This window comes from Piliocolobus tephrosceles, chromosome 1 (genome assembly GCF_002776525.5).
Source record: "Piliocolobus tephrosceles isolate RC106 chromosome 1, ASM277652v3, whole genome shotgun sequence".
Lineage (NCBI taxonomy): Eukaryota > Metazoa > Chordata > Mammalia > Primates > Cercopithecidae > Piliocolobus > Piliocolobus tephrosceles.
Window position 1 is genome coordinate 101,651,161 of NC_045434.1, and position 27,598 is coordinate 101,678,758.

The window sequence follows — 27,598 nt, forward strand, 5'->3', positions numbered from 1 at the left end:
GACCTCTGGATCACCAGCCCCAGCGAGAACATGAGAGGAAAAGAGAGGCCCTCAGCTGCTGGGGAGTCCCTGCCACACTCAGTCCCCCACCACACTGAGGATCTCCCCTCCTCAGTTTCCAGGCACACCCCCTGAAGAGGGCGGGGCCTAGGGAACCCCACTTTGTCATGTACCATCAATAAAGTCCCTTATCTGTGCTCAGAAAAAAAATATGCGGTGTTAGGAAAGCTCACAAAGATTACTGATCAGAAAAAGAATAGACAGCATGATTTCCCCATCCTCCTATTTAATACTGATGCATAAATGGTCAGGAAATGCTGGGCTCACAATGGGAGTCTGCGTTCCAGTGTGGGAACATTAATCTCACTTGTTAAATTTTTTTGTCATGTAAGCACAAGGACGTAGCTTTATCAATGGAGGAGCACACAGGCTTTTGGTGTGAAACAGTCTAGATTTAGGTGCCAGCTGTTCACAAGATCATCTGGAAAAATCAACTACCCAGCACCTGAAGTCCTTGGGGCTCATGCAAAGGGCTTCCCTTTTCTTAGGGGAGAAAGCCACCCATTCTACAGGGAGCTATAGTAGGCACAGCCCCTAATGATGGGAAAAGGAAAATTCCTCTCCTTGGCCAGCTTATTAAACTCCTGGGTTACTTTAGGATAATTACACCCCTTGTGCTTGAGTTCTAGAGAGGTCAATTTGGACATGAGTAGCATAGAATAAGTTTTAAAGGCACAGGAGTAGTTTAAATAAGCTAGGGTAAGAATATTCATGGATAACAGGGAAAGTTTCTGGACTGAATCCTGGAATACACATATCAACATTTGAAAACTGAACAGAGAAGGAGGGGCCAGATAAATATGTTGAGTAGGAGTTGGTGGCAGGAAGGAGAAAAATTAGGAGGAGATGGCCTTGTAAAAGTCAGGTGAAGAAAGTGTTTCAAGAAGAGTTTGGTCCACTATGTTGGATGCTGCTGACACATCAAATGCAATAGTAAAATAATTGATTATTGGTTTTGGCAAAATTGTAAGTGATTTGTAAGAGAAATTTACACAAATAGTTGGGTTGAAAGTTCAACTGGAAAGTCCAACACACAATTCATTTGTGTGTTGAGGAAGAGAAGAAAAATGTGAAGAGAGTGACCCTTAAAAACAACACCTGTTCAAGAAATTGTACTGTGAAGATCTCAGTAAAAAGGTGTTACAGCCAGTGGAGTGAAGAGTTTGTTTCTGTTGTGTTGTCTTTTTTTTTTTTTTGTTTTGAGACAGAGTCTGCTCTGTTGCCCAGGCTGGAGTGCAGTGGGGCGATCTCGGCTCACTGCAAGCTCCGCATCCTGGGTTCACCTCGCCTGGCTAATTTTTTCTATTTTTAGTAGTTACGGGGTTTCACCGTGTTAGCCAGGATGGTCTCGATCTCCTGACCTCGTGATCCACCCGCCTCGGCCTCCCAAAGTGCTGGGATTACAGGCATGAGCCACTGCGCCCGGCCTGTTTTGTTGTCTTAAACTGTACTACTCCTTTATTGATCCTTAGCACCTTGTACAGAGCAAATGTTCAAACATTGTTGAGTGTTTGACTAAATAAAGTGTCTATGTCTCATACATCTTTTTATTACCATAAAAATTTGCACATCTGACACATCATAGGAACTTAATACATGTTTATTGAATAAAGAAGTGGAAGGATGAGTGAACAATCGAGACTCTAGAATGTCTTAGCGCTTTTGAAACTTAGTGCTTATGGACTAATACATAGAAGGAAATAGAAGAGAACAATGATCACAAAAAAGAAAATACTGGAAAGTTTCCCCTACTAATGAGAGGCTGGAATCATTGCCCAGGCCAAAGCTGTTTGCCAAGGAGATACAACTTTCTTCCCATCTATAGCACAGATGTGAGTAGGATCCCAGGTATCTGAAATGTACTTGAAGAGCCAGTTTCCAGAAATAAGGAACAATGGGCCATCCCCTCCACCATACAGGGAGAACTAGGGCCAGAGTTTTTGGGTTATATGAGCTCAACTTGGCTGTCTCTCCAGGCAATATCTTCAAAGTGAGAAAGGAGAAGGCTTTAGCAAAATCTCTTTTTTTATTTCTTACTGAATCCTCTGTTTGTCAATTATTTTTGGGGGGAGGTCAGATAGATGTCACTCAACCATTTCCTCTGGGGTCTGACAATGATGGTATGGTAGCCAGCCTCTAAGGTGAGTCCAGTGATCTCTGCTTCCTGGTATTCATTCCCTTGTGTGTGGGCTGAACCTAGTAACTTGCTTCTAATCAGTATAATCAGACAAAAATGATGGAATGTTACTTCAATGATTAGGTAGAAATGATTGTGACTGCCATCTTGTTTTACACTTCCTCTTTCTCATTGGGCTGGATGAAACAAGCTGCCGTGCTAGACAGGACAATATAGTAATGAACTGAGGGCAGCTAACAGTCAAAGGGGAATTGAGGTTCCCAGTTCAATAAGCTTCGAGGAAGTGAATTTTCCAACACCTATGTAAGTGAGCTTGAAAGTAGATATTTCCCCAGTTGAGTCTTCAGATGAAACTGGAACTTTGTGCCAATCAAGTCAAGAGTTCTTGGAACTCCAACGTTTAAGAAGAAAAAAGGTAGACTGACATACTTTTAACAAGCTGCTTTCTTTTCTTGGGGATTTCTCTTGCATTACAAAGAACATTATCCCTTCATTAAACTCAGTTTGAAAACTACGAGTGGTTTAGCAAATATTAGATTCACTGAAGTTACTAAGTGTTGGTGAAGATGTGGGGAGACAGGTGTGTTATTCATGGAAGTGTAAGTTAACACAAACATGGTGAGTATCTGACAAAATATTTTAAACTTTCATACACTTGACCCAGCAAGTTCACCTAGATACTTATTTTAAGGAATAATCAGTTGAGATTAGACCAAGAGGTCATATGGGACATCTCCTTGCACATAGAAAGCTCTACATATGAGATCTAACATGTTAATTGAGTCCTTTACTATGTATCAGGTGTTTTACATATATTATCTCATTTAGTTTTTAAATTGGACTTTATTTTCTATGATAGTTTTAACAGCTAGGAGGAGAGAAACAGTGTGATATGATGCATGAAGCAGAGCCTATTTGGGAGAGGAAGGTCAGGGACATCTCTTCTCATTAGGGCGGTGACAGTTCAGCTGAGATCTACTTATCAACAGAGAGTCAACCATGAGAAGATGAGGAACATCATTTTATATAAAGGGAGTGATAAATGTGAAGATCCAGAGGCAAGAAAGTCTTGCGTGTTTACAGAATTGCAGGGAGGCCAATCGGGCTGGGACACTGTGAGTAAAAGGAAGTGTAATGAGGACACGAGCTGGAAGGATGAGCAGATCATGCAGTGTCTGGGAGAGCTGGAGATCAGTTTAAAGTCTGTCATAAATGGAATGGGAAACCCCAGAAAGGTTTTATATAGGTGAGACACAGGATTTGAGTTTACTTAAAACATCTCTCAGGCTGTTGTATGGAGAACAGAATGTGGCAAGCAGCAAGAGAGATCATGGGAAAAGCCAGTGCTCCTGGTGCTCATTTAGAGAGAGATTTTTTTTTTCCTCTAATATTCTTTTGTTTTTTGCTTTTTGGAGACAGGGTCTTGCTCTGTCACCCAGAGCACTGGTGTGCAGTGGCGCAATCCTCAACTTCCCAGACCAAGAGATTCTCCCACCTCAGTCTCAGGAGTGTCTAGGATGACAGGTATGCACCACCATGCCTGGCTAGGCATTTAACAAATTTTTAATTCTGTAGAGATGGGGTCTCCCTATGTTGCCCAGGGTGGTCTTGAAATCTTAGGCTCAAGTGATCCTCCTGCCTCGGCCTCCCAGAGTGCTGGAATTATAGACATGAGACTTTGTGCCCAGCTATCTCTAACTTTGACGTGTGTGAGCCTCTGCCCACATTCCAATTAAAGAAACTGTACCTGATTGCATGGAATTCTTGAGGTTTGATTAGTTTAAGCTACAGATTTTCTTAACCTTGGAGAGCTTTTCTGTTTGTCTTTTAAACGTAGAGAGCAATTAGTTGAAGTGAGGCCTAAGTACCTGTAATTTTGTAGAAACTCCCTGGGTGATTTTAATGGGCAAAGAGGGTGAGAACTCTGTAGGACCAATTAGGGACCTCCTTTCTTTCTTCGGGATTAAAGTAAGTATAACATATAAGGCTCAAATTCTCTCCTCCCCCAGAATTATGGAGGCAAAGGGCAGTGCAAGGGGCATCAGGCTTTGTCTGCTCCTGGTAGGCCCACCTTTCACACAACTGCTCCAAATAGTGAAGACAATACCATAAGTAAGAGCCGGGAAAAGTGCCTGTCTTGGCTGTCCATCAGATGACAATGGAATAGGTGTGGAAGGCTGCTGCTGGCCTTCACTGTCTTCACCACTCACAGTCTGCCTTCGTCACTTTCTCTCAGATCTTCATTCTCCCAACTCAGTTCACTTAACAAATAAAACCCCAGGCATGACTTGTTTTCTCAGCTGCCCTTGGCAATCACATAATTTCCATCCTCTCTGCCCCTGGTGGGAGGGGGGGAGCACACCTGGCCAGTCTCCAGCATGAATTGCCTGGTGATTGCTCCACTGTCTCCCTATCACAGCTGCAAGTACCTTGTAGATTGCAGTTTTCTGCTGCCAGACTGTAGTTTTAAGGTCATGTTCACTAACCCAAAGCACATTCCAATGGGTTTCAATTTCCAGCTGTTCCTGTGAGATCCAGGCCACTTTTCTCAGTGCTGTCTGCATCCAGCCAGTGCCCTGCCTCATTCTAGCAGCCAGGAATGTTCAGCTTTGGAAGCCAGTGAGGTGGGTGGCAAGTTGTTCCATATACCACGTTTCCCTCTGTTTAAGAAGTTTGAAAAAGGTATAAGTGTGTGTGTGGTGTTCAAGCTGGCATTCCCACACATACATTTGAAGTATGTTCATCACGAGTAAAAGAATTGACAGACTCCTGTTCCTGGAGACCACGGATGCACTGGAGGCAGTTCCATGCATTCTTTTTATTCACTGAAGACACTCCACTGAGATGCTTTTCTGAAAGCATCAAGGGCTGAAGTAGGGAGTGGTTCTGCCTGGGTGTTCTGATGCCATCTGTGAAGGGCTGGCCTTCCCCAGCCCCAAGGCTGTGACTCATTAAGAGCAGAGACCCTGGGAAGTTCACCCCTCAGCTGCATGGGCATGTTCCAGGCATAGTGCTCAGTGCTAGAGAGACAGATGTGAGGAGCTAGAGATGCTTACACATTCCAACATCATTTAAGGGCGAAGGTGAAGGCTGATTTTGTTTCCTGCCTGCCCAATCTCCTTGGGGTGAATTATTTTGCCAACTGTAAGTATGACTTTAAGGATTTGGCCCCTGGGGCTGCCGGGGGTGGGAGGTGGACAGGGGGGAACTTCATGTCAAGGCTTCACATGTTATGCTAGGGCACGAAGGTGCATTCAGCAAAGGCTCAGTGTTAAGCAGATTCTCTGCCAAGGACTTTGCAACTATAAGTCAGGGTCCCCACCACTGCTGCAAATGAGGCAATGTCCACTTTAGCTGGCTTTGTTGGTTGAGGGAAGGAACAATGTGTAATCTTGGAAAAGCTAATTCACTTTGTCAAGGGACTGGAAAAGGATCTGGCTAGACATGTCTCTTGTCAAGGGTAGCATTAGAGAATGTCTGAAATGAGGGTCACCTCAAGGTTTCAGCTGAAGTAGCTCTGCTGATTTCTGTGTTGAAGTTAGTAGATTTGGTAGAAATCACAGACATGACTTCACAGCCTGAGATTCACTGGACTCACACAGCCACTGTTCAGTGCTGCTGCAGCCTAGACCAAGCCCTGTAGGTATTCTTGATCTTGTCCTCATCTGTGCAGTGGAAAGATGCAGGTGTAAGGTGTGAGGAAATCAAACAAAATGACAAACATGAAGGCTCTTGTAAGATTCAGGGGCTTGTGTGAATGTTAGGAGGTAAGGTGGTTACCAGGTGGTTGTGCCCAGTGCTGCAGAGAAGGGGCTGCTGAAGGGCGTCCTAAAGTCTTGTGTCCCAGCTCCTAGGAGCCTAGGAGGAGGAGAGGAAGCTGCAGTGCATGTGGCCTGTGTCCTCTGGGATTTCCAGCTCCTGGGACAGGGTGATGAGGGAGTCACAAGGCATGGCCTCCCTTTCCTGAGAACAGGAAGAAAGAAGGAACTAGTTCTGCTTCTCTTTTGAGGGTGTGCTGTGCGTGGAGTTTGCAGGACAGAGCTTTGGCATGAACTGGCAGTGGTCTTGAGCAACGCATGACTTTTCTGGGTTTCTGTTTCCTCTTCAGTAGGTACTGTCTCTGTTGGCTCTGCACGCTTTTATGTCTAGTGATTGTCTAAGAGTTTTGAAACCTACTTGTGAAACATCCTTAGATTAACATAAAGACAAAAGGCCTTATTTAAGTCATCACTAAGTTCTGCAGTTCAGTGGTCATCAGATATCAGGGAGGGAGGGAATCGGCCACACTTCTTGGCCCCACTTCTTGATCCTTTACAACCCTATGAGAGATATGGTGCCCCTTTCCCAGTGCCGTGCCAGCTGCCACTAGAGCCAGGGAAAGGCTGGGAAACCACTTTCTCAAACAGCTTCAGCTTCACACAAACAAGTAAGCACATAGAGTCTTGTGTTATTATGAAGTTTAGCTGCGGAAGTGTGCAGGTGCCAGAGGATGCAAATCATCTTACACTTTTACAGCCCAAAGTCACTGGCAACAGACCTTAGAAATGAGCCATAACCTTCATTTTGCGGGAAAGAAAACAGACTCAGGCAGGTGAGGAGATTTGCTTCACTTCAATGGCAAAATTGAAATGAGAACTTGAGATGTGCACCCCTCACTCTCATTTGTAGAAATACTCTGTTTCTAAAATGAAAGAATACTTGCTTGTTTTTGCCCTTGTCTCCCCTTTTCCTTAGTCCCGCTCACTGCCAGCTACTTTTATTTCTGTACCATGAAGCACCTGCTTGTCTCCATTCATACCGCACCCACGTTCCTCAAGCTGTTGTTCCAAGAGGAGGTTGGGCTGTATCGGCCAGACAAATGGCTTAGACAGCTGACTTCTGGTTAAACCTGCCCTCTGCCCTCATTTCAAATGTCTCCCATCCCGTTTTTTTTTTTTTTTTTTTTATCCCTTTATAAATATGTTGGTAGGGCAACCTCCTAGTTCTATGCCTTCACCCACCTTTTCACCTTAAAAGTAGCAAATCCTAGGTCACCATTACAGATAGTGGTCAAGGTGAATGTTGGGAGTCATTTCACTTCCCAGGCCTCAGTTTTCTCATTGGTAAAATGAAAGAAGGAAAGGAGCCCACAGTTAAAAGCTGGAGTAAAGATCTCTAGATCCTTCTTTAACTTCAATTTATTAAAAATTTTAGAGATGAGGTCTTGTCTGGCCTTGAACTCCTGGATTCAAGTGATCCTCCTACCTCAGTCTCCTAGTAGCTGGGACTACAGGTGTGTCCCACCATGGCTGATGGAGCTTTCTTTAGCTCTAACATCTGAACTCCACAAAGACATTGATCTGTCCTGGAGGAACCAGGGAGCCTTTTCCATTTATCCACCATAGGTCAGGCAATAGGTGTTTTGCAACAAAAATATGGGGTCCCATGGCAGCCCCTTAAGCTAAGCACAGGGCCTGTGTATTGGCACAGGCCATGTGCCCATAGAACTGCCCTGCTCAGAGCTATACCAGGGACTAGAGAGACTCCAGCTGATGTAGGAAGGAGTCAGGGCTGGGCTCATGAGAAGGGTATTCCTACCTCAGTGGCCAGGGCTCATGCTAGGATGACAGTAGTCCCACAGCCCACCTCATGCCCACCCCTCTGTCACCAGTATCTGTTTAGGAAGAAGGACTGATTTCGCTAGTGCTGGTTCTTCCATTTCTTGAGGAAAGATTGTGCAGTTCAATAGGGAGCTTCAGGTTTCCAGAACAGATTACTGACTCTTTTGGAGTCTGCAACTGACCCCACTGCCCACTGCTTTTGGGGACAGAGTGGCCAAGCCACTTTCTTCTGTTCATCTAGCCTTCCCCCTCCACTTCCTCATAATGAACCTCCTTCATGCCTCAGATCACTGACTCCATTCCCGGCTCATTAGCCTTGGGTGGCATTTTGGGCCATGATAAAAAAATGAAACAAAACAAAAACAAAACAAAAAAAACCAAAAAACTCCCTCCAAATTGCCACCAGAGTCTCTTGATGTCTCAAGAAGAACATGTAGCCGGAGATGTTGAGTGATCCTCACCTGAGTTGCCTAAGAGTGGGAGATTCTCTTCTGAATTTAATTTTTAAAACAGATTTTCTTTGTTTTATAGTATAAATATGCTCTGGGCCTTGCACCATGTCAGGTTTTGGATCTAATTCCCAGTCCCTTTATAACCTTGGCAGCTGGCTTCGCTTTCATCAGCCTTTCCCTTTCTCTGCTGGTAGGCCTCTCACAACCACATTCACTCTTCATATCACACAAATGAGTTCATTCTCAGCCCCATACCCTCCATGTGCCTTCTGTTTCTCCTGGATCTCTTTATGATGGTCTAGCCTCTTCAGGTTCATGGACACTTTGAAAAGTCGTCTGTGAATTCTTTCTTACTATGTCATTCAAAGCATTCGACTCCCCGACTCTCTATCCCCTCGTCTCTCCATTGTAACAGTTGAGTTTGCTTGTGTTTCATCCTTCCATCCATCCATCCATCCCTCCATCAGCCCATGTGTCTATTTTGTGTCAGTCACTGGGGACAAAGAGATGACATGGTGAGTTACTGTCCTCAGGACATGGCAGTGCAGGGCTGCGGAACAGGCTGTCTCTGTTGGCTCTGGATATATAAATGAAACAGGCTGTCTCTGTTGGCTCTGGATATATAAATAGGATATATAAATGAAAAACTAGTGAGAGTGCAACTCGATATGCACAAGACACAGAGGCTGTAAAACGAGACATATTGGATAGTAAATAAGGAGCTGGGAAGGATGTGCTGGCAGGAGAGCTGGGCACCCTTTAAGCAGAAGGAAAACCATTCAGCGGCCTGGGTGGATGTAAAAGCATGCTGCATGCCAGGAGCGCTGAGTTTGGAAAATTGTTGAGGCACGAAGTAGGAGAATCTGGGGACAGGGCAGGGATTGGTGAGAATTAGTCTGGAGTGTCAGGCAGGGCCCAGGGTTTCAGAGGCCCTCCATGTTATGCTGAGGCTCTCAGGCTCATCCTGACAGTCCTGGGGCTCCCTCAGTGGTTGGTTTTAAGGAAGGGAGTGACACGGTGAGACTAGTTTGGACAGCACTCTGGCAACACTGCTGAGGATAGGTTTCATGGGTGACTCTCCAAGACAAGGAGGCCTGTGGAGAGTAAAAGTTGGAATGATGTTACCAGGGAGGAAGAGGACACATGCAAGAGGTGTTGTGGAGGTAAAGTTGATAGAGCTGAATGATAGGTGGAAGGAGTCCGGGGCTGCCATCCAGGTGTCCGGCTTGAAAATGTGGGTGCATGGGAATTCTGTGCCCACACCCAGTGCTGTCTAAACTAGCAGCCATTCTGCCTCAGGTCTTCCTCAGTTGCCCCTGTCTTCCGTTTTGTTACCAACACATAAATCAGGCCTTCATTTCTTACCTAGATTTTTGAAATATCCTGTTCATCTCTTTCAGTCCCTCCTACAAAATGCTGCCAAGGTAATCTTCCAGGGACAGCTGAACAATTCCCATTCATAGTGAATGATGTCCCAGCTTTTGCATCACCATCAATATTCATTGCTATGAGAGACTTTGTTTTCCCATAGAATCCAAGTTTTGAGAGAACATGAGGCATGCTGTCTGTGTGAAGTAATTGAATGTCAAGTCGTCTTCAGGAGGGATGGGGCACGGAATTCCTACTCTGAGGGCAAGGAAGGAATCAGGCAGGGTATCTCCAGGGGTGACTCCAGGTGGTCCTGCCTGTGCCCATCATTTTTTTCCAGGTGTATCTTCCACTTCTTCCCTGGCCTTGGGCTTTCTGGTCTGGTCTCATTGTTGCCCAAAATTGACCCCTTCCTCACTTGGGTCTTTGCAGACTGCATTGCCTCCTCCTGGAATACTTTCACTTACATTCCTGTCTGTTGAAATCCTACCCAGCTTTTGATATCCAGCCGAAATGCAAGGACCCCATGAATCCCCTGTGGGAATGGATCCTTCAGAAGCACTTTCCTTTCTATGGCACTCTACACATTTACTGTGCACAGCACCCAACATATCTCGTATTTTATCTCCCCCACTGGACCACTAGATTGGGAGCAGAAATGGAAAATCGGAGGTCTTAATCCTGGGTCCTGGGTCCAGCCTGTGAATGTGTTTTGTTAGTTTGCATGATTTTTTTCCCCACCAAATTTAATTCATTAAAAAATTATTATCTGTGTTAAATATACAGAAAAACTGACAATATGATATAATAATGTATATTTGGGACTTATCACCAAGAATGAACAGATTTGCTGCTGACACCTCACCACCTATGTTTTAAGAAATAAAATATTACACATACATTTTGAATACTAGTCCACGCATTCCTCTCTTGGAGCAGGTCTTTGAGCTGTTTCTTAAAATTTAGAGTTAGTCGCTGATATTTAGAAATCAAGAGATTTCACATAAGAGTTGGCCTCTGGTTGCCAGTTCTCAGCAGGCCATCACAGGTTCCCAGCCCCATTCTGGCCCTCAGAGCCTGGCTGTCAGGTGGTGAAAACCTGAGTCTGGCACCTGAGTTCCTCATCTGCCCTCCATACACGCTTCCTAGCAGGCGGGCGGTCCTCCTCATGCCCCTCGTCTTTCTCTGCACCACTGCCCAGGCTGTGCCCATTGCCTGGACCGAGGAATTCAAGGCCTCATTCAAGCCCCACTGGTTCCTGTGGCTTTTCCCGGTGACTTCGGCTCAGCTCCATTCTCTGTACTCATACACACCTAGCCGTTAAGCCGGTGACTGAGCAATTGCCTGTGTTTTCATTCATTCCTTTGCCAGGTACCCTGCAGAGCCACCTAGGTGGAGGAAAGGGAGGCAAAAATCCCCACTGGGTCAGGCTTCCTTGCTCTTCCCGCCGAGAAGTGGTGCTGCCCCCGTGTGGTGCATCGCGTGAGGTACAGCGAGGCTTGCTTGGTGCGGTAGATCTGCCTGCCTGGCACCCTCAGTTGTAAGAACGGATGGTGCATTTTGTTGGCGGCAACACTCCGAGTCTTTGGTGCTTTTCCAGTTGAGACTGCTGGCCCATCTAATTTCTTCCTCTCTTTCTGCGATCACCCCTCACTGTCCATTGGAGGTATAACCTTTCCTATCACTTCTCTTTGAACATTGCCCTCCTTGGTCAGTAAGAGTGGGGTTTCACTCAGCTGAAAAACCAGGGGGAAAGGCTCTTGTCCCAGATTCCATCACCCTCCTATCCTTCCCATGCTATTTGTCATAAACATATGGATGGTGGGCATGGCTTATAAGAGCAGGACAGGTGCTGGCTCTTGCATTTTGTTCAGTGGATGGGGCAGGAGGGATGTTCCATTTTTCACTCTACCCCGCTGGCCTAGTGCAATTCCACCCTGATGCTGGTGCTGGTCATCTGTCCCTTGGTGTTTTGGGGTGGCAGAAGCCTTTTCGTTTGGGCCAGAATGTTTTCCCTTTTTCCGTTCAGAATGAACTTTGAAACTGTCTCCGTTGTGGTAATCAAATTCACTTGATTAACCATTCGTAAATTTTCTGTATAAGAAAGAAGCCATCTTGATGTTGAGTGTGACCCTTGTCGTGGCTGAGATATACCCAGGTCTAGAGGGAGACAGCTTCCCTTCCCACACTCTGGACCCACAGCAACCTCTTCACCCACTTCAGTTAAACTCTGTCCCTAATCCCCCTGAAAGTGTTTCTTTCGACCGTTGCTTCTTTGGTTAGTTAATGACTATGTCATCACTGAAGTCCCCAAACTTGTCTTTGTTGGCCTCCCCTCCTCAGGGAAATTGACAGGAATGTGGGGACCAGTGATAAAAGGGGAGATGTAGGGAAGGAGAAGCTAAGGAGATGGAAGAATAAAGGAAAATAGGATGTGATTTAATGGAAAGTTGGATAAAAAAGGAGGGAGAGACAGTTAAATCTGGGGATGTGGGATAGTAGATTTCTACTTTTTGAGCTGAGTAGGAGATAAATTTTCTGGGAAGCTCACCCTCGTTCTCTTTATTTGCCCGGGAACCCATGGTATGGCTTCATTGTGTGATTTGAAAGGGTGAAATGCAGGGTTATGAATAACCAGAATGACCGACACACACACAGCCAGGTGTGTTCTACAGACCTTCAAGGAAATTAGCACTGAAGCTGCTGGAGGCTAAATGCATTTTTGTTTTTCTCTCCCCTGCTCAGGGCCATTTGGTAAGGCATGCAAACCTTTTCAGGTACCCCTCAGGGATTCTCTTGGGTTCTAGGGAGTCCCCTGCATGGAATAGGGCAAGAAGGAGGTAACCCAAAGGAGTTGGGGCTCTCTCAAGGAATGGCACCCCATGCTCCAGTGCTCTGCTGTGCCACTGACAAGACAAATTCAGGCTGAGTGTTTCAGTGGAAAGATAAGGACTTTCAACGCTGACTCCCTGGTAGCAGGTCTAGTCAGTAATCACTTAGTGTGACCATGAACAAGTTTCCTCCCGATGAAATGGAAATAGTCACCTCTCATCAGAGGTTTCTGATGAGTATTAAGTGAGGTAATATATGTCATATGTAGGTCAGGTTGTAGATCCCTGAAACATACTAGTGCTTATTCAGCCTTCATCCACCCTTCCTGACCCTCCCACTACTCTGCCCACCCCTAAATCCTGGTTTCATGGTACTCTTCTAAATTGGAGATGGTGATATCTGGAAATGAAAGGGAAAGGAGGGAAGTATGTATTAACAGAAGCCATGCCTCCCTCCAGGTTGAGCATTAAAGCATTTATTGCTCTTTTCATTGAAACTGTGTGAAGATTAAAAACTGTGGGAGATTAAAAAAAAAAAAAGAAATGCTTTCTCATTTAAGAGGGGAAATGGAGCTCCGATAGTCAAAAGAGACCCTCAAGTTAAAAAGAGACCCCAAATTGTTCAGAATTAGCCACTGATATTCGGTAACGGCAAATCACATTGTCTGTCCTTTGGTATATGGTTAGCACAGAAAGCTTCCTGTTGGGCGAGTGACTTCACAGGTTTTGATGACATGAGGAAGACAATAAGTTGGCCATTGGGTGAAAGGGAGGAGGCAAGACCTGGGCTTGTGCCCTTGTCACCTTCTGTATGAAGCCAGGAGGGTGGAGCTTGATGACATCTCCTAACAATACCCACAGTCACATCTCTGTCATCCTTAAATCACTGAGTCTTGGACTTCAGGGTCTCCTTGTGCCGGTCCACAAGGGAACCAACCCACTCCATGGTTTTCTGCTGGGCTTCCTCCCAGCTGTAGAGCAGCTTATATGCAAGATCTCGCTGAGCCTTCTTGCAAGAGAAGGTGAACATGCTATTTGACAATGTCACTGTGTAGCGATTGAAGGGGAGTCGACAGGTATAAATTGGCCTGAGCAGGAAGCTCACTATTTCCAGCAGGAAGCCAATCCAGCCTATCAGGGCTAAAGGAAGGCTCCATCTGGAATCAAGGCAGAGGCATCTCTCTTTGCTCAGGGTGTAACTAAGGTTATCATAGCTTTGGTGAGGCGTGTCATCTGAGATGTAGTGGAACTGACCTCGGATGCTTGGGGCCTTCTTGGGGTCCTGCCCACAAGACCAGAATGTGGGCCCAGGCCACGTTGCCAACATAGATTGTGTTGACTGTGGATAACTTGCTGACACTTGACAGGATCCCATTGTAATGGGGCCTCATTTGTAGTGGCAGAAAGGATTGGGCTTCCTTCCTCATAGATATACATAGGTCTTAAGGCACAAATGTACAAGATACCACCATTTTTCAGTGTTCACCCATTAGCTGCCAGTATAGCCTCCTCAGCAAGCTTTTTGCTCTATGTGTATGGAGCAGACCATATGTTTTCCAAAGGCTTTTATTTGTGGCCATTCTGGATGATCTCATTGTGGGAGTTGGGCCTGGCTACCTCTATGATGCTGGTGTGGATGAAGCCTGGCATACTAGCTTGGACACAGGTTCCCAACAGAAGTTGGGTACCTGCCCACGAAGACTATGCTGTCAGTGTCAGGAAATATCCCCATGGGGCCGCAGCCACATGCACAGATCCATGTGCCCCATTCTCCACTCCCAAGTGCGGTGGTTGTAACACACTCAGGTTACCACCGAGTGTTGTATTCTTCTGTGGCTCTGACTGAGATTGGGGCCATGGTACAGCCATAGGAAAAACATAAAAATAAAAAGAAATGAACATTTGGGCTCTAGAGAGGAAGAATTTCTAGACTTTTGGGTTTTGTGGACGTGTGTGTGTGTGTGTGTGTGTGTATGTGTATACTTTAATTTTGGAGAAGAACCTAGAGTTATCACTTTATATTTTGACAAGTAAAGATATTGCAAAGTTATGATTTTTTCATTGATACCATTAAAGACAGAGTATTTAAAACTAAAAAATCAGGAAACTATACTCTGAGAATATGGACAGTCCCAGTCCTTAGGCACAAAAGGGCAGTGGAAGAATTCACATCACACACACATTCACAGTTATATATAAGCAATACACACTCAAATATATACATGCAATTGCTGGTATTTTTCTCATTTTGTTGAAGACTAATAAAACTTTTTCTCATTTTGTTGAAGACTAATAAAACTTTGACTAGTAAAACTAAATCCCTAGAGTCACTGAGCAAATAGTGGGTTTGGGGAGATTCTGGATACCCACACACTTTTCCTGATTGTGTGTTCTCCAGGCAAGCTGCTTCCAATTCTGGTTGTGACTCCGTTTACCCAGTTATGTAAAGGGGGGTGATGGTGATAAACCTTCCTTCTACTTAGTATTCCAAACCGTGCACTGGCGTTTCCGGTGGAGCCTCGTGGAGGACGGGGAGGGAGTGTGCCCTCTGCTGGTAACACCTGCATGGAGAGGACCTTGCAGCCTCCCCTGAGCTGTGTGAAAGCAAAGCTCATGGAGGTATCCAGAGCGTCTTCCCTTGAAGAAGGAAAATCCTGGACAAAGGATCATTTTTATTTGCTTATTTTTGTACTCTTGGCTCCTTTTACAGTCTCTGTGCAATTTGAGTTTCTGGAGAGACAGTCTCATCTTTTCAAAAATTAATCTAGTGGCAGAGAAAATATGGAGTTAGTTTACCTTCAAGTGGTAAATGGCCAACATTGTGAAGTATTCTCTAAGCCTGCGAGTGATAATGGTTTTAGGAAACAGATGCCTCTAACACTTCCCCTGTCATTTCACATCCCCTGTTGTTGGGAGCTGTGGAGAGTAAGAGTTAAAATGAAAAACTAGTTTTCTTAGCACACTCCTTGCACTGTAGGGGGACTTACAAGTTATGGGTAAGTAGAAACTGAAAAGTTTTTTTTTTTTTTTTTTTTTTTGAGATGGTGCTGGAGACTCAAAAGCAATTAGTTGCATTAGGAAAGGCATCAGAGTAGACTGAATGTGGAGGGCCAGGCCAGCAGTGGGGTGCTATGGTCCTGAAGAGACTGGGCTCTGGGAATCAGAGGGTGAGACTACACGACAATATATCTTAAGCCAATGTGTCTGTAGGTTTAAAGTAGATTGGAAAGCCACAATTTGCAAAAACCACCCAATATTTAAGGAATGTGATGAAGCCAATAATTCAGGACTTATTCCTTCTTGTGTTATAATTTTTGCCCTGGCACCAGAATATGAAATAGCTTCCAGGAGTTCCAGCTATAAGCTTGGAATTGTCTGTGTGATTGCAATCACATGGTGACAACACTCAGAATCTATATTGGACTTCTGTTGTATTCTCACCATTCAATTTGTCTTTTAGCAGTTTAATGGGTACATTTTAGAGTCTTCCATTTTGTATGGAATTAGATCCTCCCCTTGAAATGCTGTAATTAACATCACTTAAAAAAAAAAAAACTTGAATAAAATATTGAAACCTAAAAAAAAAGAAAAGATACATTTTTCTCACCACTATATGGCACATACTCTAAAACTAACCACATAATTGGACATAAAATAATCCTCTGCAAATGCAAAAGAACAAAAATCAAACCAAACACACTCTCAGGCCATGACACAGTATATAATAGAAGTCAAGACTAAGAAAATCGCTCAAAACCATGAAAAAACCATGAAATTGCATGGAAATTAAACAACATGTTCCTGAATGACTTTTGGGTAAATATGAAATTACATAGAAATTAAACAACATATTCCTGAAAGACTTATGGGAAAATAATGAAATTAAGGCAGAAATCAAGAAGTTCTTTGAAACTAATGAAAATAAAGATACAACATATCAGAATCTCTGTGACACAGGTAAGGCAGTGTTAAAAGGGAAATTCATAGTACCGAATGCCCATATCAAAAAGTTGTAAGATTCTCAAATTAACAACCCGACATCACAACTGAAAGAACTGAAAGAATTAGATATGCAAGAAAAAATCAGCCCCAAAGCTAGCAGAAAACAAGAAATAACCAAAATGAGAGGCACTAAACTGAAGGAAATGGAGGCATGAAAAACCATTTAAAAGATCAATGAATCCAGAAGTTGGTTTTTTGAAAAAAAAATGATAAAATAAATAAACAGTCCACTAGCTAGACTAATAAAGAAGAAAAGAGAGAAGATCCAAATAAACACAACTAGAAATGACAAATGAAATGTTACCATTGACCCCACAGAAATAAAAATAATCATCCGAAACTACTATGAACACCACTATGCACACAAACTAGAAAAGCTAGAGTAGATGATTAAATTCCTGGACATATACACCCTCCCAAGACTGAACCAGGAAGAAATTGATTCCCTGAACAGACTAATAATCAGCTCCAAAAATGAGTCAGTAATATATAGCCTACCAACAAGAAAAAGCCAAGGACCTGATGGATTCATAGCCGAATTCTACCGGATGTATAAAGAAGAGCTGTTACCATTCCTACAGAAATTATTACAAAAAATTAAGGAGCAGGGACTCCTCCCCAACTCATTCTATGAGGCCAGCATCATCCTGATACCAAAACCTGGTGGAAACACAACAAAAAAAAGAAAACCTCAGGCCAATATCCTTAATGAACATCGATGCAGAAATTCTCAACAAAATACTTGCAAATGAATCCAGCATGAAAAAGGTAACCCACCACAATCAAGTAGGCAAATGAATCCACATCAAAAAGCTAATCCACCACAATCAAGTAGGCTTCATCCCCAGGATTCAAGGTTGATTCAACATATGCAAATCAATAAATATAATTCATCACATAAACAGAACTAAAGATAAAAACACATGATTATCTCAACAGATGCAGAAAAGACTTTTGATAAAATTCAAAACCCCTTCATGTTAGAAACTCTCAATAAACTAGGTATTAAAAGAACATACTTCAAGATAATAAGAGCCATCTATGACAAAACCACAGCGAATGTTATACCAAATGGGCAAAGGCTGGAAGCATTCCCCTTGAAAATTGGCACAAAACAAGGATGCCTTCTCTCACCACTCCTATTCAACATAGTATTGGAAGTCTTGGCCAGAGAAATCAGGCAAGAGAAAGAAATAAAAAGAGGAAGAAATAAAAATAGGAAGAGAAGAAGACAAAATATCTCTATTTGCAGACGATGTGATCCTATATCTAGAAAACCCCCATAGTCTTGGCCCAGAAGCTCCTTCAGCTGATAAACAACTTCCGCAAAGTTTCAGGATACAAAATTAAAACACAAAAATCACTAGCATTCCTGTACATCAACAACAGCCAAGCCAAGAGCCAAATCAGAAAGGTTGTCCCATTCATAACTGCCACAAAAAGAATAAAATACCTAGAAATACAGCTAACCAGGGAGGTGAAAGATCTCTACAATGAAAATTACAAAAACTGCTCAGAGAAATCAGAGAAGACACAAAAAATGGAAAAAATATCTCATGCTCATGGATGGGATCATTAAAATGGCCATACTGCCTAAAGCAATTTACAGATTCAACACTATTCCTATCAACCAACCAATGACATTCTTTATAGAACAAAAAAACAACTATTTTAAAATGTGTAAAGAGCCAAAGAAGAGCCTGAATAGCCAAGGCAATCCTAAGCAAAAAGACCAAAACTGGAGGCATTAAATTGCCTGATATCAAACTATACTACAGGGCTACAGTAATCAAAACAGCATGGTACTGGTACAAAAACAGGTACATAGACTGATGGTACAGTAGAGAGCCCAGAAATAAGGCCACACACCTGATCATCTGATCTCCGACAAACCTGACAAAAACAAGCAATGAGGAAAACACTCCCTAATTCAATTAATGGTGCTGGGATAACTGGCTAGCCACGTGCAGAAGATTGCTGCTTGACCCCTTCCTTATACCATATACAAAAATCTACTCAAGGTAGATTCAAGATTTAAATGTCAAATGCCAAACTATCAAAACTCTGGAAGACAACCTAGTCCATACCATCCTGGGCAGGGGAAAGCACAAGTATTTCATTACGAAGACACCAGAGGAACAACAAAAGGAAAAATTCACAAGTGAGATCTAGTTAAACGTAAGAGGGTCCACACAGCAAAAGAAACTATCAACAAAGTATACAACCTACAGAATGGGAGAAAATATTTGGAAACTATGCATCTGACAAAGGTCTAATATCCAGCGTCTATAAGGAACTTAAACAGATTTACAAGAAAAAAACAACCCCATTAAAAAAATTCAAGGGGGCCATGCTTTCTGAGGCCAAACTAATAAATAATTTAGTGAGTGAATTGAGAGACGGGATGGTCTTCCTTGAGATCCAAATTTGATTTCACAAATATTTCAAAACAGGAAGCAAAAATATAAGAAACCATGAGGAAAAGATAAGGGACTTGGAGGGTAAATCAAGAATAACACAGTGTCACAAGCAGTAAAAGGTATTAATGGAGAGAAGACAATAATTAAACCAAGAATAGTAGATTATTCCTTGAACTGTAATAAAAGGCTCACTGTTTCAGGTTAAACCATGCTCTCTCAACAGAGATGAAAAGGGGGTGATACTGTCCCTAATGGGGCAAATATTGATTCTTGGGGGAGTGAATAAAAATCTCACTCTCTTTATATATAAAGCACAAATACAGTACATAAACAAATATACAATATATCTGTGCTATTAAAATTGCATGAGACGGCGATTAGGAAAAAGTGTCTTAAAAGGCTCCATAAGTGGGGATTGATGAAAAAATGGAGAAATACTGGACTAGAGTGAAGAGAAATAAGAAACATTGAGGCATCTGCTGGTAAAAATTTTGAACACTAAGGAGAAAGAGAAAAATTTTACAAAACATCCAATTAAAAAGAGCATCTTATCTACAGAAGAAGAATGATGCTGGAATTAGACTTTTTATCTCTCGCGCTGGAACAGACAGTAGCATGGCAGTTAAGGACTACTGAGAGAAAGGACTACAGCCCAGCAATCCTGTACCCAGCCACGATGTGGCCCCTGTGTCAGGGTGAAGGAGAGATACACAGCAATTCAGACAGTTTATCTCCTGTGTTCCCCACAGAGAAACCTACTTGAGAGAAGACTTTCCAAACATTATCACTTATGTGAACCTGAACAATTCATGGAAATGGGAAGAAAAGAACACAAACCTCTGGGGTTCACCACTAGACTTTGTGATTCACTGGTTTGGGGTCTACATTTTCATTTTTTACAAGTTCCCAATTAATGCTAATGCTGCTAGTCTAAGAACACACTTTGAGAAACTTTAAGGTGTTTCCTAATTTGTTTGTGTGTTTGTGTGTTTGTTTGTTTGTTTGTTTTGAGATGGAGTTTGGCTCTTCTTGCCCAGGCTGGAGTGCAATGGCATGATGTCTGCTCACTGCAACCTCCGCCTCCCGGGTTCAAGCAATTCTCCTGCCTCAGTCTCTGGAGTAGCCGGAATTACAGGCACCCGCCACCATGCCCGGCACATTTTTTTGTATTTCTTTAGTAGAGACAGGGTTTCACCATGTTGGCCAGGCTGTTCTCGAACTCTGGACCTCAGGTGATCCCCTTGCCTCGGCCTCCAAAAGTGCTGGGATTACAGGCGTGAGCCACCAAACCCAAAACAATGACTTCAAGTGAAATGATGAATAATAAAATTAATTTTATCATAGGCTAATTGATATGAACAAGAGTCACAAAAACATCACCAAATTGCCAAATAAAGATTCAGCACACTTAGAATATTAAACTTAGAAACAAATGTGAGCTGTACATACAATTAAGAAAGCCTAATAAAACCTAGTAAGATTATTATTCACCTAATTTTTGGTGAATCAGTGGGTGATGGTGGTTGCAGTTGTGGTAAGTTAAACCAAGGAATAAATGTTTGCAAAGAAAAAATTGTAAGGAGCACCTCATACTACTACACAATTAAAAAATCAATAATGACAGACACTGCAGGCTGGCTGATCTATTTTGTACTCTCATCGTTATTGTCTTGCATTTGTATGATTACTGCAGGTTTTATGAATTTTTATTTTTCAATAATTTGTATTCATTCACTCATTTTCCAACCTGATGATTCCAGTTCAGGGTGGCAGGTGGCTGGAACTTATCTTGGCAGCTCTAGGTGTGAGGCAGGACCCAGTGTTGGACAGGACCCCATCCGGGGCACAGGGCACACCCTCACACTGGGACCATAGAGATGTCAGTTCATCTAATTTGTACATCTCTGGGATGTGGGAGGAAACAAGAGTATCCAGAGAAAACCCACACAGACATGGGGAGAATATGCAAACCCCACGCAGACATTGGCCTGCTGGAAGTCAATTTTTTAAATTAATATTATAATAAAATGATATTATTTGAGGCTGGGCACAGTGGCTCATGCCTGTAATCCCAGCACTTTGGGAGGCTGAAGCGGGTGGGTCACTTGAGCCCAGGAATTTGAGACCAGCCTGGGTAACATGGTGAAACCCCATCCTCTACAAAAAAAAAAAAGCCAGACATGGTGGTACACACCTGTAGTTCCAGCTACTCTGGAGGCTGAAGTAGGAGGACTGATTGAGCCCAGGAGTTTGAGGCTGCAGTGAGCCATGACGGCACCACTGCACTCCAGCCAGGTTGACAGAGCAAAACTGTGTTTCAAAAAAAAAAAAAGATGTTATTTGAGAACCTGCTGTATTTGCAATGTAAGAATCACTGTAAGAGGGATGTAGAAAACTACAGTATGTTGCTTCAAAGATAGATTTTGTCCCTGCACCAGGGACAAAAGTGATGTCTCTGATCTGATTTATACTGAAATGAATGTGAGCTATACATACATTTAAGAAAGACTAATAAAAACAAGTAAAATTGGGCCGGGTGAGGTGAGGGTGAGCTCACCTATAAATCATTCCTGACTGGGTGGGGCCACCTGTGTGGAGAGTTACTGAATTAGGAATTTAATCATTTTGATTGTATTTGTGAGTAGCAGTCCATTATCATAATCTAATCAATTCAAAAGTGATGTGATTACCTTATTTTTTGAAACCCCATTCATAATTTTAAAATCTCTTTTATTTTCTTAATAAATTATGCAACTACTAAAAAAATTCTAAACATTGCATTTAAGTGTAGTAAAGCTCAAACACAGCTGTACTTGGAGGCAGAGGATTGCATCAATTCCTGCATTCCCTGAAGAATCATTATGAGTTCAATAATATCAAATGCAGAAAAATGTAGTGTTCAATAACTCTTAAAATAGCATAAGCAGATATGTTGTTCAGAATGGGATTCTTTTTGTATTGGTGAAAAAAATTTGTGAGTTTCTGGACAAAGCTATATACAGTGGTCCTATGATTTATGCAACTGCACTTCTTGAACATTGTGAAAATTAAAACAAGCAACAATACTTGTAATTTATCATTAAATAGGGTGCGGCCTTGGAAATTGTCAGCATGTTTATCATCCAATTTCATGTCTGAAGGTCCCTGGAGAGTCCTATGACATGCTCGCAGGAAGCTTAATTGTCTTGACCATTGTCAATAGCAGCCCCCATTCACTAGTAGAACCAACAGAGCAAACTCCAGATTTTAAATGAATCCGGACTGGGTGGTGCCATCTTTGTGGAGAGTTACTGCTTGAGGTAATTTAATCATCTTGATGGTTCTTGTGATGAGTTAGGAGTCCATTATCACAACCTAATCAATCCAGAAGTCATGAAGTCTCCACCCATTAATTAAGGTGACTCAATATCAACCTGCCTCCTGTGCCTCCACATTAGCTCATTTGGAAGACCTGGGTATAGGTGGTCGTCTCCTTGGCTCATAGTACGTGCTGCAGCTGAGGCGGCTGTGTCTCTCTGGTTCCCAGTGGCCGCCATCATGCTCTCCTCCTCACTCAGGGTGGCTGTGGTGTGTGTGAGCAACATCAACAGGAGCATGGAGGCCCACAGCATCCTCAGGAGAAAAGGGCTGAGTGTCCGGTCTTTCGGAACTGAATCTCACGTGAGGCTACCAGGACCAAGACCCGGTCATCCTGTAGTTTATGATTTTGCAACAACATATAAGGAGATGTACAATGACCTCCTCAGGAAAGATAGAGAATGTTACACCCACAATGGAATCTTACACATCTTGGGAAGAAATGAGAGAATCAAGCCCTGTCCAGAAAGATTTCAGGAGTGCACTGATTTGTTTGATGTCATCTTCACCTGTGAGGAGAGTGTCTATGACACAGTGGTGGAAGATCTGTGTTCCAGAGAACAGCAGACCTTGCAGCCTGTGCACGTGATCAACATGGACATCAAAGATACCCTGGAAGATGCCACCCTGGGAGCTTTCCTCATCTATGAGCTTTGCCAGTGCCTGCAGCAGTCAGACGACATGGAAGACAGTCTGGAGGAGCTGCTGTTGCAAATGGAGGAGAAGGCAGGAAGAAGCTTTCTTCACACCGTCTGCTTCTACTGAAGCTCTGGGCTGGCGTTGTCCCCTTCCTCAGTAAGAACTTAGGCATGGACTTTAGTCCAGATTTATTGTGAGAAGCATCTGCAAAGACCTTCCACTGAGTGCTGTTTGTATTACTTTTGTACATGTCACCTGGAAAGGGAGATTACCAAGGAAATATTTTATGGGAAATGAAAAGGACTAACAGTTTTAAAAGCACTGAAACATGCTTGGCATTGTTCTAGGTGCATTACAGAGAAAAACGAATTTAGTGCTTATATCATTCTACAAGGACACTATCCCGCCATGACTGCATTTTCTAGATGAGCAAACAGAGTTGATAATGGACCGCTGGAAAAATGATTTGTTTAAGGGTACTCAGCAGATAAATAACATTGTATAGATAAGCACCTTTTAAATGAACTTTCTTTTCGCAATTTGAGTGCTATTTTTTAAATTTTTAAATTTTTTAAGTTAGTTGAGACCAGTGGAGTGTGGCATATTAACTTAAATGTTGTTCTTCTTTAATAAGAGTATAATATTACATGTTTAAAGAGAAATGTTTTTACCTATAGATCATATCTTTTTTACTAGTGCTCACTTTAATAGATAAAATCCAAGTTGGATAATGAACTACGTATTATTGTAGAATTTGGAATTATCTACTCAAATAATAGTTCATCAAATTAAATGAAATAAAAAATTTAAATAAAAAGTATATTCTTATTTCTGTTTGGGGGATGGATTTCAAACCACTAAGCGACATGCTTTTGTTTAAACCTTATGAATTACACTGAAAAAAAAGGGACCTTTCAGAGTGAAAATTTTATTAAGTTTAAAATGTTCATTGCTTTGAGCATTGAGAACATCAGGTGATAAACCTAATGATGTTTTCAAGGAGAAACAAATGAAACACTTCATAATCCTTGGTAGTGGCACTAAACCATGTTCATTAATAGGAGAAACAGAGATCCAAAGTAGTTGTTCATAGTTGAATTAATTTACATGTTATCTATTGAACTAGACTTACTATGGCAACCTAAAATAATAGCAGAGATTAGCTCTTAAAAGACAATGAGTTTGTTTGAATGAAGGATTGGAATCAGGAATGCACCAGGTATAGCAAGTCACAGGTGTATCCTGAGAGGTTGGGATAAGGGGAAACTTTTAAAGGGAAAAATAAGTCCACAGAAGCTGCTTGGAAATGAATGTACTGGTCACAGCAGCTGATTGCAGGAGTTGGCATTAGCTTATTGGTGCAGACAGCCATTGTTAGGCATGTGTTCTTGCGAGAACATTTTATCTGGAATGCTGCAGTCTTGAAGAAAATGCAGTTATAGAAATACGTGTGGCCATGCAGAATGAGCAAAGTGTGTAAGACCTGCTGATGGTGTAAGGCATGTAGGATGTGCCATAATCTCTTGTGGGTTTTAGGGAGTCCTTGTGATAGTTCTTATCTCAAATATACAAGCATGGGCTTCACTCCTTCATGACCTTCCAGCTCCACTTCATCAGCCTTCTCCACTGTGAATTCAGGCTTTTTCACGTTTTCCATGCTGGACCCTTTAGAAAAAGTCCCTATGTGCTGCCCACATTTAAGGAGTGTGAACTTGTGCTCTACTTCCTTGTGGGTGGATTATCCGTGTAAATTATACGGACTTACTCCACACAGATGTGTCTATTCTCCCCCTCATGAATGTATGTATTCAGTTATTTCTTCATAGCAGTATGGAATCTTGGATATTCATTTTTCTATGCGGGGTTACAGTTTGATCCTTCTTTGTTTTGTTGCTCAAACTGTTGCTGTTTTGGCCATCGCAAGCGCTTTCAGTTGCCTCCTGGGCCCTTTCACGTGCCCCATCATGGTGTTTGTTTTGTTTTACTCCATTTTTCATGGGAAAGGACACTCACTCTGGCATTATGAGATGCCCCAGGTTCGTCTTATATATTTCCAGCCTCAGTCCCATAATCAATAATTTCTCCAAATCATCCTGTTTGTATTACTGGAGGACGATGAGAGTAATCAAAATCGGGTGTGCTTGATGCTACTAAGGTACCAGCGTTTTCTGTCCTGCATCCTTTGGCTACATTTAATTTTTTTCCGCTTGTCTTAATTTTCAGTTTGATTGTGAGGCATCTACATATAACTTTCTTTGTTTTTAAGCCTCCTTGAAGTTCCATGAGCTTTTTGAATCTGTAATTTTTCAGCTTTTTACCTAATTTGAATAATTTCACAATTATTACCTCAAAAACAAAAATCAGTCTCGTTCTTTCTCTCACCTCATTTTGAGACCCAAACTACACATCTGTTAGACCTTTTGATACTGTTCCTCCAGTACCTGAGGATCTCTTTCTTTTCTTTTTTGTTCTTTTTTTCTCACTTCTTCAGTTGGATAATTCTGCTGATAGACCTTATGGCTAATTTTTAGAAGTAGGATTACTGTGGTCAAAGAGAAGTATAGGCCAGAAACAGTGGCTCACGCCTGTAATCCCAGCACCTCGAGAGGCTGAGGCAGGAGAGTCGCCTTGAGGCCAGGAGTTCAAGACCAACCTGAGCAACATAGTGAAGCCCTGTCTCTACAAAAACATAAAAAATAAAAATTAGCTAAGTGTGGTGGCACACACCTGAGTCCTAGCTACTTATAAGACTACTTGGAAGACAGAGTAAATGTGTTTTTAAATTTATTAGATATTCAAGATTCCCTCCATAGAGGTTGTAACATTTTTCATCACCACTGGCAAACATGCCTTTTCCCTCACAAACTTGCCAGCAGGGTATAGTGTCAAGCTTTTGAACATTTGTCAATCTGATAGTTTGTCAGGTACATTTGTGCATCTGTAAAAATAGCTTCCAGCCATTCTCTCTGCTGAACACATGTGCCTTTCCCCTATCATGATGTGCAGTCTCTTACCTATCCCCTTTTATCCAGGGACATTGCCTTACAACTTGCTTCAACCAACAGACTGAGCTTGAAGTATTACATACTCTGCTTCATGGATTTGACTTGTGTAAAACCACAAACAAGCCACATGGTGATTACATAATCCAGGTCAGACCTTGGGGTAGATTGGACATGGGACCAGGAGCAGTGGCTCACACCAGTAACCCAAAATACAAAAATTAACCTAGTGTGGTGCCATGCACCTGTACTCCCAGCTACGAGGGAGGCTGAGGCAGGAGAATTGCTTGAACCTGATAGGCGGAGGTTGCAGTGAGCCAAGATGGCACCACTGCACTCCAGCCTGGGCAACAGAGCGAGACTCAGTTTCAAAACAGAAGAAGAAGAATAAGGAGGAGGAAAGATTGGACATGGGAAGTGAGGAGGGAGAGGAAGTAAAGGAGAGGAAATAAAACAATTACAAATAAAGCTGTTAATATACTTATAATGTTAAGTTTTTTTCATGAAATATAAAGTATTTCCCTCATTTTTTGAGTGTTTTATTAGTTTTCTTATGGTAATTTTAAAACGGAAGAAAAAACACACATATACAAATACAGAAAACCAAACAAAATAAAGGAGTTGGTTAAGAAAATATTATAAGGCATACATCAGGTAATCAAAAAATAGGAATTTGTCAGACACACCTAAAGCAATGTTCATTTGACGGGTCCTTATCACAATATCCTTCTTTCTGGCATAACTCACTTTTATAGTTAAGATTTATCTTCAAATCTCCCTAAAATTTGTATCCAAATGTCAGTTTTCGTCTTCAATAACCATGTGAACACCCATTTGCCGCTTTCTCTGGCTACTTCCTCAAGAAACCATTGTATTTTCAAAACAGCAAATCTAAATCTGAATCTCCCACTCTACACAGTAGATAGTCAGATATTCAACTTAGTCACTATTGTGATAATTCATCAATAGTGTGATATTCAACAATAGTCACCATTACAACTTCCAATCAGAGCTCCCCTCCCTCTACCCAATAAGCCAACACTAGAGGTGTTCAACAACCTAGAAAGTCTTCTCACCATATCTGCCCAACACATAATCATGCCCCATACTTCCCACACCCTGATTTTTAGTGATAATATTAGCTCTCACCTCTCATGCTTCCTCACACCCAACTACTGCCACAGTTCTTAGCAATTCTAGCATCCACACAGATTATCCACCCAACACCCTCAACACTCTCACTTCTTCTCCAATTGCACTTGTCTACACCCCACCAGAGACACCCATGACCATAGTCATGAAGAACCTCACCACCAGATCAAAATCTGAAACAGTCGTGCCCCAACTATAAGACCACATCTTGCCATTCACTTTTGCTTCTTTATTTTAACTATAAGGGCTGTTTGACCATGCATTGTGCCACAACCCATGGATTCCACCCTTTCTGGTTCAAAGTCAGGTTTCATGGTTTATCACTATAATTACACCCTTTTCAAACTCCCTCAGCATTTCTGCACCTTGCTCTTCTGTCACATTTGCATTGTCCATGTCCAAACAGAGAGAAAAGAGAAACTCAACCACCTTGTCATGTTTTTCCAAATGGATTGGCTGGAAAAAGTAATATCTATAGGACAGTCTCACCTTTATCTTCAGAAGAGCTCTCAACACTATCACAAAAGCCTACACTCAAGTTTGTATTCCCATATTTTGAAACAATTATCTATACCAAA

General features: G+C 42.3%; 2 pseudogenes; one reads left to right on the top strand and one right to left on the bottom strand.

The window, feature by feature from the left end:
• Nucleotides 1-13,249: 13,249 nt before the first annotated feature.
• Nucleotides 13,250-14,210, bottom strand: LOC111549594 (annotated as a pseudogene).
• An 8,197-nt stretch (nucleotides 14,211-22,407) lies between these two features.
• Nucleotides 22,408-22,992, top strand: LOC111549595 (annotated as a pseudogene).
• Nucleotides 22,993-27,598: the final 4,606 nt, after the last annotated feature.